Here is a 10,228-nt window from a genome sequence, read left to right as displayed (position 1 = left end):
AATGAAAATATTCTGGAATTAGTGGTAATGGCTACATGACTGTGTGACTATCCTAAAAACCACTGAACTGTACACTTTGTAAAAGGGTTAATTGTATGATATATGAATCATATCTTTTTTCAGAAAAATGCTTTTGAGTCTGGAAAAATTGGGGACAATCTGGCATGACTCAGGTTTCTACTCTCCATGATAACAGCACCTACCTCACAGGCGGGATGAGCAGGCTAAAAAGCTAAAGCCGTGATTCTCGAATTTTAGATTTCAGCAGAATCTCCTGGAGAGGTTGTTAAAATACCAACTGCTGGCCACATTCCCAGGGTTTCAGATTCCGAAGGAGCCCAAGAATTTGATTTCTAACAAGTTTTTAAACGATGCTGATGCTGCTGGTCCCTGGACCACACTTGGAGAAGCACTGAATTAATTCTTGTAAAGTGCTCTGGGTCTGGCCTCTGAGCAAGGACTCACTATCACGTAAACACATTTTAATTATTCCCATAACCGTAACTGGGAGGTTTGCAAGACCAGGGTTATTATCTTGGTGGTGAAATTGAGGCTTAGAGAAAGCAGTAACCACCTGGAGTCCTGAGGACTGGAGATGGCAGGACTGGGACTCGAGCCCGGATATTCTGGTGCATGTACTTCCCTCTGAATTCCCCACAGTTCCTGAAGCACATGCTAGGTCCGTTCCAGACTCCCAGTGCTCCAATCCACTCACTCCATCTTCAGCAAACTCACTGCAATCTCCCTGCTATTCTGGGGTTTTATCTAAACCCTCTGCTCTGAATCCGCTTCACTCTGGATGCTGCTTCCGGCCACCCCCTCCGCCAGCTCCAGAGCAGGTCTCAGCCTTATCCTCCCTGCCACTCCCTGCCCCACCTACCAGAGACCCAGTCCTTGGTCCCAACAGGCAGGATTGGGGTAGGGCAGCCTGAACCAAGTCACAGAAGGAAGGGGTGGTCCTGAGGTCTCCAAAGGGGTCACATAACGATGTTCTCAGCGAACCCCTCAGAGTTCCTGCAAAGCCACGTTACATGCCATCCTAGTTGCTCCTGTCAATTTCACAAAAAGGGACTTTCTCAAGGGCAGGGAGTCAGGCAGGCTGCAGGATGCAGGATGATGTCTCTCCACCAGGGTCTGTCATTGGCTCATTCATTTAAATATTTCCGGGGCACCTACTCCGTGTCAGGGGTGTGCTGGGTTTTGAGGGAACACAAAGTTGCAGAAGGTCACAGCCAGGTTGGGAAGACGACACTGACCCTGAAACAGTCATTAGACGGGTTTGTCTGAGGGGAGACCCCATAAAGAACACCTTGAACCATCCCCAGAGAGCACAAGCCCCACCTTCGTCTGCACCCAGAAAAGATGGTCCAGAAGCAGCCTGGTGTCAGAGCCATGGTTTCTCTCTCTTTCCAGGTCGGGGCCAGAGGTAGTAACACCCTGGAGACATGGGCAGATGCCACCTGTTTAGGGATGGGATGACCAGTGAGGCTGCTGGCCGTGAGGAAACAGAGGCACATCTGCTTTACGGAGCTTAATCATCAAGACGAGCTGCTTCTCAAAGGAAACTGCTTCAGTGAGGGAAGATGTTCAAAAGCGTAACAATACACTGTAACTCAGCCATTCTAAAAGGCATGGTTTTTCACATTTTAATACCTCTGAAATCAGGGCGCGTCTCCCAGTATCTGCTGGCCAGGGGCCCTCTGGATGGGGTCATTATTGCCTGCCCAGCACTCTGGTATGGGTTTCTGCGGCTTGGAAGAAAACCCTGGAGACAATAGAAGAGTATTCTTTTAACCTCTAGGAACCAACCGGTTGTGGGTAGAGGGTGGAGGAGTCAGTAAAGCAGACGTGTTCAGCCACATTCCTCACGCGGGGATCAAATGTGGGAAGAGTCGCAAAAGGCAAGGCCAGCGTAAGGACCCTTGGCTTTCAATTTATCTGTGAATTCTTGTAAGAAATGCTGCTTCAGAGAGGCTCCTTGGCGGAGGTGGGCTAGGGAGAGCACACAGGAGCCTTCTAGGCTGCTGGAAAACTCTCTCCTGACCCCTACAGTGGTCACACTCAATGAGGTGCTCGTAAACCAATCTCTGAGGGGGGGAGGGGAGACCCTGAATTGTAGCGCTTGCCAATTTCCATGGTGTAAATATTCTCACCATGGCTCATTTTAAGTGACTAAGATTTTAAAAACCAGTGTGCAAAATTCCTAGATATTTAACCATGAGCCCACCACTGATGTATACGTACGTGGACAAAAACTCATCAGATATACCTCTGATTTGTGCATGTTATTATATGGAAGCTTTAGTGCAGTAAAATGCTTTTAAAAATAGAAAGAGAGAGTGAGGTCTGCGTCACCAGCGCTGGCCGACACAGAGGACGATGTTGTGTGAGAAAGCACCAGCCTTGGCCACTCTGAGTCAGAGTCAGATTTTGAATATGAAGAAGTTTATTTTCACATAAATTCAGTTTCATTTCACATAAATTTATTTTCATATAAATTTCCTTTTATTATGCACGAGAGTGATATGTATATATATGTATATATATACATATATATGATATGCATCTAAGTCTAAAAGAGCTCTTTTACTAAGTAGGAAACAAAAAAATCCTAAGTGATAACGTATTGTGTCTTGGTTTAACGGACAGCATTTTTATTTCCTAGGGTATATAAAATACTGGTGTATCTATGTTCAATGATGTTGTGGATTTATTGAAATATAGTAATGTATTTTTTTCAGTTTTACGGCTGTTCTCAAGAACTGTTTAGAGCACTGGGCCAGGAGTCAAGAGATGAGTTCTAAGTCTGGATTTGCTGCTCTGTGACCTTGGGCAAGTCAGTTATCCTCTCCAAGCTTCAGTTTCCCTACTTCTAAAATAGGGATGATAATATTGTCTACCTCATATAGCTGCTGGGAAGATTAAAGGAGATGCTGTGTGCAGCATGGTTGAGCATCATGCTTTTAGCGAGGCAAAAAAGAGCTCAATAAAGGGCAGCAAATTGATGTCATTGTCATTTCTTAGCTTCTCTGAGCCTCCATCTATCAAATGGGCCCAAGTCCCAGGTTTGCTGGGAAGATCCACTGAGCTGTTGCATATATAAGTGCTATACAAACTAGAAAGGGCTCTGCTAATGAGAAAGATTGTTAAGAACAGTCTAAGAAGTGTGTGCAATAGACATCAGAGCATCAAGACCACGACTGAACACATCACCCAAGGGAGAGAGTGAAAAGGGAACCGTGAAAACACACGTCAAGGCTCAAACTCACTTCCACATGTGGAAACATCTGTCAATCTGTGGTTAGACCTGCCGTCCCAGCCTGGTCTCTTGGTCATTTCAGAATGGAGAAGTGGCCATGGGAACGGCCTCCTCGTCTGTAAGGGACTAACGTAGGGGCTTGGACAGAGGGCGGGGGATGAGACACCAGAGATGAACTGAAAACGTTCCCAGGGAGGCATCCCATGCATTTCCGCCCCGCTGCCCAGCTGTACTGTGCCAAGACCATGTGGGCTGGCCCCAGGCCTTCACAGCCAGGGAAGAGGGTTCAAATCCCTGTCTGCACCCCTAGAGCCGAGTGGGCTTGGACACTCTCATCTCTGAACCTCAGAGTCTCCAGCTGAGAAATGGGGCTAATAGTGCCTAAGTTCAGGTTATTGGGAGAATTAAACAATGTATGCAAAGCATTTAGTAGGTTAGCACTGGGGAGGCAAAGTCGTGTCCATCAAGCTCTGTGCTCCGATGAATCAGGTGGACAAACATGGAAATTCATGTGTGATGTGATGCAGTTAGTGCTAAGTAGAGAAGGAGGCACGAAGTGATTTGAATGGGCACAAGGGTGACGTCACCCAAGATGGGGGTGCTGGGAGGTTTCCTGGAAGAGCTGACTCTCATCAGGTGGGTGAAAGTCAGCTGAGCAGTGGAGGGTGGGAAAGGCATTCCTGGCAGCTATGACAGCATGATCAAAGCCAGGAGGCATGAGGCGACTGTCTTACACAAAGGGCTCCTGCTCCAAAGACAAACCCTCATCTTCAGGATGGGAATCACAAACGTCTTTTCCTTATCCTGAGCCAACGTTCATACTCAGCAGGCAGTGAAATGGGCTGTTGCTGCTCCCTCTAGGATTAGAGGGTGAGCTCCCCAGCACCTGAAGCATGTAAGCACAAATAGTCACAGGCCAGTCCTGGGCTTCCATTCTCAAATACCTCCCTGTCTGTGTTGCATGGGGCTGATGCCTGCGGGCTGCATTGCCCAGGCTCTCCTGCCAGCCGGTTTCCAGTTGGGTGCTGCCCTGTCAAGGCACTGGGGGACCTGGAGGAGGGGGCGTGAAGAGAGAAGCTGGACTATTCCTCCCCTGTTCAAGTCTGTCCCAGGTGAGGTCACTGCAGCAGCTGCTTTTCCTCTGTGCTCCACCCAGCAAGGTTCCAGCTGGCACCAGGTAGCCCAGGATCCCGGGTTCTGCCCACCCCACCGCCTCCCCTGTTCTCTCCACCCCTGGGTGGTGGCAGTTTCCCACGGTGGATGATCTCTGGTTTGACTCATCACCCCTCTGGCCTCTCGGCTCTCCTATACCCCTGGGTGACCAACTCCCTGTTTTAAGTCCCTCTATCTGAAATACCTAGAGCGTGTCTGTTACTTGATTGGGTCTGAAAGGACACAAGTCCTTTCTGAAGCCACATGAAGAGGCTTGTCCTGACAGGTCACGGATAAAGGCTGATCCGGGAGGTCCTTTGTAAGCCTGCAACTCTCACCCAGGAATCCACAGCCCCCTGCCCATCCCAGTGCCCCCTTCCCTCTGATGGGGCATTGGACAGGCTGGCTCCACCCAGAGAGGTCCTAGAGCAGAAACTGAACCACCCCCAAGCCATCAGAAAAGTCCAGTAGCCTTTCATTGTCACCAGAGCAGAGTCCTTTCGGACAGCAGGGAAGAATTGCAGGGCTCTGGAGAAGAGTCATTGCCACGGTTTGTGGACTGGCATCCGATGCAAGCCAAGAAAGGCTGCCAGTGCCCTCTGGCCAGCATCCTCTTTTGAGGTAGAGGAAACAGGCTCAGAAAGGGGAAGTGACTCTCTAAGAGCCCAGGCCTCCTGACTCCTGGCCCAGGACTCTTTCCCCTCCTGCGTCATCCTGTTCCCAGCCACCTCCCAGGAATCAGGGTCTCAGGTCTGCTGGCACCCTGACTGTGACCGGCGATGCTGTGGTCCGGCCAGTCCACCCTTGGGAAGGTTTCCTACGCCAGCCTAAGTGTATCAGTGCAGTGGGGTCACTGAAGCCTTGTTTAAAAGTGAAAAGCTAAAGATAAGCTAAGTGACATCAGTAGGAGGTGGGTCACAGAGCATGGCACGCCCACACCCTTAGCCCCCCGGGGTAGCCGTTAGACCAAATGCAGTATGACCTGCCCTCCCCTGTGTGTTTGGGGGTTCAGAGAACTCATAGCAGGGGTCAGTGTGGGGGTGGGACTGAAGATAACTCGTTTTTCACAGTAAACTTTTTATGCTATTTACGTGGCTGCCTCAGGCACAGCATTGTTCTAAGAACTGTTAATAAAGTTGTTTATCATATTTCGTTTAAAAAATAAAAAAGAATGAGGTTGCGGTCTATGTGCCAACATGGAAACCTGTCCCTGATAAGTGAACGATCACTATGTGTAGTGCTACCTTTGGGAGAAAAAAAGATTTTCCATGTGGAAAGAAAAATGCCTTGAAGGAGACTCACCAATCTGTCGACAGAGGTTAAGATTTGGGAAGGGGCTTCCCTGGTGGCGCAGTGGTTGAGAGTCCGCCTGCCGATGCAGGGGAAGCGGGTTCGTGCCCCGGTCTGGGAGGATCCCACATGCCGCGGAGCGGCTGGGCCCGTGAGCCATGGCCGCTGAGCCTGCGCGTCCGGAGCCTGTGCTCCGCAATGGGAGAGGCCACAACAGTGAGAGGCCCGCGTACCACACAAAAAAAAAAAAAAAAAAAAAAAAAGATTTGGGAAGAAAGAGAGCAATGAAAAAGGGCTTTGCTTTTTACTCTATACACTTTGGAATTGCTTCACATTTTTACAGTGAGCTTGTTTCATTTTTGTCATTTAAAGATGAGAGGAAGGACTTCCCTGGTGGCGCAGTGGTTAAGAATCCACCTGCCAATGCAGGAGACACTGGTTCGAGCCCTGGTCTGGGAAGATCCCACATGCCACGGAGCAACTAAGCCTGTGCGCCACAACTACTAAGCCTGTGCTCTAGAGCCCGCGAGCCACAACTACTGAGCCCACGTGCCACAATTACTGAAGCCCACATGCCTAGAGCCCGTGCTCCGCAACAAGAGAAGCCACTGCAATGAGAAGCCCGCGCACCACAACGAAGAGTAGCCCCCGCTTGCCGCAACTAGAGAAAGCCCACGCACAGCAACAAAGACCCAACGCAGCCAAAAATAAATACATTAATAAAAAATAAAGATGAGAGGAAGAAAACGTGTTTTCAGTTAAAAATGACGGTGGTTTGCCAGGGTCTCCTCTGGTCTCTGGGCACAAGGCTGACTCAGCCGGACCCTCCTCTGGCTAAGACCGCCATGCCTCAGACAGCTGTGCCTGTGCTTTTAGGACACCCAGAGAAAGAAAAGGATGAGAGCGAGAGAGAGCTGGCAAAGGTCATGATGTCAGGTAAGCCCACCCCATATGAGGAGGATGCTGGAGGCCCCTGTATCTTCTCTGCATTCTGCAGCCAGAGTCTTGTGCTCAGCCCTGCATGGAAGAAGGATCTGGACAAACGAGAAGGGTGGGAGGTGGGAGATAAGAAGAGTGGGGGGCCTGGAGCATCCTGATGGAGAATGGCTGGGGGGACCAGAGAGCAGACCCAGATAACTGTAACTCATATGTGGATTAGACGTGCAATGTGCTCCATGCGGTCCCAAGAGAAAGGACTGGAACCCATGGGAGAAGACCCCCCAGGATATAGAGCTGGGCTCCACATCAGGAAGAACTGCCAACAGACCTACCTAAGATGGAATACACTACCTTGAGGGGTGGGGAGTGAGCATCCTGTCATCAGAGGAGATTAAGCTGAGGTTGGCACTGCCCAGCAGGACACCACAGAAGTGATCAGTTACAGGATGGAGGGGTGGATTCTTCGAACTTCCTTCCACCCTGAGAGTCCGTGATCCTGTGACTGGAGGACCCAGGGCCGGGACAGCCCCATTTGCTGCTTCCTCACTTTGGCCCAAGTGCTAAGCAGCGGGCTGTGCAAACACTAGGGTCTCAAGCCTCACAGCAAAGCTGCAGGTGGGATGCTACTGCTCTCCTGTCTTCCAGATGAGGAAACGACTCAGGGAGCCAGAGTGACACTGTCAGACTCCACCCCTGCAGGGCAGTGGATGGCACTAACCAACTTCCTGAGACGTCCCACGGGCACCCCTAATCAAACCAATTGCCCTGGGGAGAAAATGACATTTCTGGAAAGATCCATCTTGCTAAGGATCATGATCAGTGGCTGGGCATTAGATGTCTGGGGTTTTTTGAGGATGTGGGACTCCAGTGACCAGTCCAAACCCCTGCCTCTGCCCAGGGCACCTGGAAACCTGCCTTGGAGATGTGTTCCAGAGCCTCCCTGGGCACCCCCCGGACCCCGCTCTGGACCGCCCTGGGCTCCGCTCTCTGGGCTCCCCTCTGGGCCTGTGCACATCTCCCCGCATCTGGGGACATCAGGCTCCTCTTGCGCCTTGATGCCTCCTGCTTTGCTCCCAGGCCCCATTTCTGACATTTAATCCTGCCTGGCCTCTCATCTTCCCACTGGAGCCTCTCCAGAGGACCAGGGGCCTCTCCTCCCGCCTCCCCAGTGGCCCTGCCCAGGGCTCCTGCTTTCTCCCCTGTCTGAGTGGGGAAGCCTCTCTCGGCTTCAAGGAAAGGACACATGTCCTCAGACACGTGCCTGCCTCCTGAGACGTGTACACAGACCCCACCCGATGGGCCCCCGGCCGGGCGGCGCGAGAAGTCACGTGTGCAGCCCCGGGAAAGCCACCTACTGTCTTCAGGAGTCCTTCCGACTCCTTCCCTGCTCTCGCCGCCCTGGCCTTCCTCACCCCTCAGCCACGCCAGCTCTTCCCTTCCTTGGGGCTGTCCCTCTGCCCAGGGCACTTCCCCTAAAGAGCGTGACGCACGGACCTCCCACGTCTTGGCTGCTGTCAGATGTCACCTCCCCAGAGAGGCCTTCACCAGCCACCCGCGCAGGGCCCAACCTCTGAGGTGGCTCCATCCCACCAGCACCAGCCCTCTGCCCCCCTGCGTCACCACCCATGAATCCTCTCACTGGTTTCCCGGTTGATTGTCTGGTTCCAGCCCTGTAGGCCACCTTGGGGGACCAGGACCTCGTCTGTCATGAGAAGGGCCTGCCTGGCATGAAAGCAGGTGCATTATAAATGCTCTTTTCAGGAATGAATAAGCAGCACTTTACAGTTTACACGGTGTTGTCATGTCCACAATACGCTCAATCCACAAGAGCCTGGCAGGTAGGTGGTTTCTCATCCCCTTTCGAAGATGAGCAAACTGAGGCCCAAAGAGGTGAAGGGACTTGCCTGAGGTCACAAAGCCAGGAAGTGGCAGAGCTTGGACACAAGCATGTCTTTCTGATGCCAAAACCCTTCTCTTCAACACAATGTCATAAATTCTGTCCCTGGTAACATGTTCTTTGGGCTGTTTCTCCCCTTGTGTGAGGAGGCCGCTCTGAATCCTGTCCTACCGAGCCAGTTGCCCAGTGGCTGTTGTGATCAATATCTACTAAGGGACTAATAATCTCCCACAGGGGTCAGCTGTGCTTGGGGTCAGAATTGGCCTCAGCCTTTCCTGGCTGTGTGAGCCTGGGCCAGTCACCCACTCCTCTGGGCTTCAGTTTCCTCATCTGTAAAATGGGCATCTTGGGCTTCCCTGGTGGTGCAGTGGTTGGGAGTCTGCCTGCTGATGCAGGGGACGTGGGTTCGTGCCCCGGTCCGGGAGGATCCCGTGTGCCGCGGGGTGGCTGTGCCCGTGGGCCATGGCTGCTGGGCCTGCGCATCCGGAGCCTGTGCTCCGCAACGGGAGAGGCCACAGCATGGTGATAGGCCCGCATACCGCAAAAAAAAAAAAAAGGGCATCTTAATGATCCTCACAGGCCTGCTACAGAGCCAGAGTTCAATAAATGGAGACTATTATTGTTATTTATTCATATACAAATATATTAAAATATTTTCAATACAAAAGTAGAACCTCAGTACATTTCTGTTACAAGAATATTAAAACATTGCAAATAAAGCTAAAGAGCTCCTAGCAACCGCTGTTGGTTTGGTGAGAAATTTCCAGACACTTTTCTCCTCATCTGGAGACATGGTGGGGGGTGGCGGCAGTTGAAATAATGAACATCACCATCCTGTGTGGCTCAGCCTGAACTTGATTTTCCCATCAGCACTTCGTCTCAGAGATGTCCTCATGCTTCCTCTTTCATGGAGTGTTTCCCTCCCGCCTTCTACCTTGAACTTCACAGGCCTGTGATGGGAGCTGGGCAGGCAATATCCCCATTTTGCAGATGAAAAAACTGAAGTTCCAAAAAGTAAATGACAATTGCCCCAGGTCAGACAGGAGGAAGGAGTGGGGCCACAGCCCAAAGCAGGAAGGCTGAACAGGTGCCTCCTGAGATGAACCACCCAGGGGGGGACTGACTGCTCAGCACAGCTTCATTCACTCATTCATTCATTCAGCCTTTACCAAGGGCCTGTCACAAGCCAGGCCTCCTGCTGGGGTAAGGATTCCAACAGGGGCCTCGAGCAATTTCCAATCCAAATGAGGGATGAGAAATCCATAGCCGATCCGGAGACAGTGCAGGCGATTCAGACAAGAAGAGGCAAGGGAGGACCTTCGTATCTGTGCCGTTTCCAGTCTTAAAGACAAACACACATTTCTTTCGTTACTTAAAAAAAAAAAAAAAGGGGGTGACTGGAGGACTCCACGAGGTGCCCCAAAGCTCCGGGCTCCCAGCAAAGCCTTAGGTGCTGAGCAGGTAAAGCCGGGAAGCGTGGAGCCGTCAGCGGGAGCTCAAGCCCCATTAAAAAGGCCCCCAGACCCGAAGGTCATTTCCTCCTGTGCAGTAGATGTATTTATTTTATGGATCTGGCCAAACGCAGGGGAGAAACCGGGCTGCCGAGCAGAGGGGCTGTGAGAGAGATTGGGGGGGGGAAAAGAAAACATCGTGTTTTACAAGCGGCATTAAATCCCTTCGCACGATGAAGC

Source organism: Hyperoodon ampullatus (genome assembly GCF_949752795.1).
Source record: "Hyperoodon ampullatus genome assembly, chromosome: 2".
NCBI classification, from domain to species: Eukaryota; Metazoa; Chordata; class Mammalia; order Artiodactyla; family Ziphiidae; genus Hyperoodon; species Hyperoodon ampullatus.
Note: the sequence above shows the minus strand (reverse complement) of the source record.